The 1,820-nt window shown below is 48.0% G+C and overlaps 1 pseudogene; it reads left to right on the top strand.

Moving 5' to 3' along the window:
- Nucleotides 1–980: 980 nt before the first annotated feature.
- LOC136875148 (5.8S ribosomal RNA) lies at nucleotides 981–1,139 on the top strand (annotated as a pseudogene).
- Nucleotides 1,140–1,820: the final 681 nt, after the last annotated feature.

The raw sequence follows: 1,820 nt of genomic DNA, 5'->3' as shown, positions 1-1,820 counted from the left end.
ATTCATTGGGTGGTGGTGCATGGCCGTTCGTAGCTGGTGGAGCGATTTGTCTGGTTTATTCCGATAACGAACAAGACTCTAGCCTGCTAAATAGTCGCATCCGGTATCTTCGTGCTACCGGCGACAACACATTTTCTTAGAGGGACAGGCAGCTTCTAGCCGCATGAGACGTAGCAATAACAACTCTGTGATGCCCTTAGATGTCCTGGGCCACACGCGCGCTACACTGAAGGAATCGGCGTGTCCTCCTAGTCCGAAAGGACCGGGCAACCCGTTGAACCTCCTTCGGGCTAGGGATTGGGGCTTGCAATTGTTCCCCATGAACGAGGAATTCACAGTAAGCGCGAGTCATAAGCTCGCGTTGATTACGTCCCTGCCTTTTGTACACACCGCCCGTCGCCACTGCCGATTGAACGATTTAGTTATGGCTTCGGACCGGTGCGCGGGATCTGCTTCGCGCAGTTTCCGATGTGTCTCGAAAGATGACTGAACTTGATTATTTAGAGGAAGTAAAAGGTCGTAACAAGGTGTCCGTAGGTGAACCTGCGGAAGGATCATTACCGAAATTATTTTATCAAAAACCATCGAGGAGGAGGAGTCGGACGACCCCGCGCGGTCTTCTCCTCCGGCGAGGCTCCCTGGTTGAGCGAGACCCCTGCCGAGCCCGCTGTTACGAGCTCAGGCAAGTTCTGCCGGTACTCTGCAAGCGGCGGCCCCTCCCGTCGCCGACAGTGGAAGTGTCGCTGTCCGAGAGGCCGCGTATTCTACGATGCAGACGTTCGGCATTGGGTAACATCCTCCCTCGCTCAGTGGAGCGGGGATAACACGAGGGGACCCGTCGCGGCTTCGGCCGCGCGGGCAGGTTTTAAATGAACGCAACGCCCATGCTCGAAACACTTCTTAGCTCTGTGACGAGAAACCCATGAAAATGGTTGCTTCTCCACTCACCGTGGAGAGAACAATCGAAAAATGAAAAAGACAACCTTGAACGGTGGATCACTCGGATCGTGGGTCGATGAAGAACGCAGCAAATTGCGCGTCGACATGTGAACTACAGGATACATGAACATCGACATTTCGAACGTACATTGCGGTCCATGGATGCAAACCGATTCCCGACCAGGTTATTAGCAAATCTTAATCTTCCCGCCTGCTTAGAATTTTAGCCAATCACAATGTTCGGTATTTAATTTTGTAACCAATCAAAGCTTTGTTGTGTGCAGGGCTTCGGCCCAGTGAATTTTGTAACCTTCCTTTCCGCTATAAAAGCTGGGTCCATTTGGGAAATGTTGTCTTTCGATCGCTCCCGTCAAAAGCTTTAGCATATGTTCGTAGAGGAGGCAGGGGAATTGCCTTGTCCATCTCCAGGAGGCCCAACAGTTGAAGGTAATGGCAGACATCTTTCAATCATACATTTATCTCGGTGAGCTAACCTGAGGGGAAGGTTCAAAATCCTTTCTTAAAGTACAATTCAATCATTCAATGTAAATTTTGAACCAAGTCTGAAGACCTTAATCTAACGCAGGGAATAAAGATTGGAAACCCTATTATAATCCCTTTCATTTTGGTATTGGGGTGACCATGATTTCGTAAACTTTAAAATATATCTCATCCTTTTGTAATGTAAATTTTCTCTCCATCTAGCCACCTCCGTAGTTTAGGCACAGCCTTTGTAATATCGGGCCACAAAACCACATTTGGTTTTTAAATATTTTCAAGTGATTTTAAAAGAGTGCAACTGTTCGCCTGAAATTTTGATTTATGGACAATAACTGTAACCTACTCTTTTTACGAAGGCCATGTAAAATAGGCACGTATTG

This window comes from Anabrus simplex, chromosome 5 (assembly GCF_040414725.1).
Source record: "Anabrus simplex isolate iqAnaSimp1 chromosome 5, ASM4041472v1, whole genome shotgun sequence".
In the NCBI taxonomy this organism is placed as follows: domain Eukaryota; kingdom Metazoa; phylum Arthropoda; class Insecta; order Orthoptera; family Tettigoniidae; genus Anabrus; species Anabrus simplex.
Note: the sequence above shows the minus strand (reverse complement) of the source record. Positions and strands in the feature narration are given on the sequence as shown.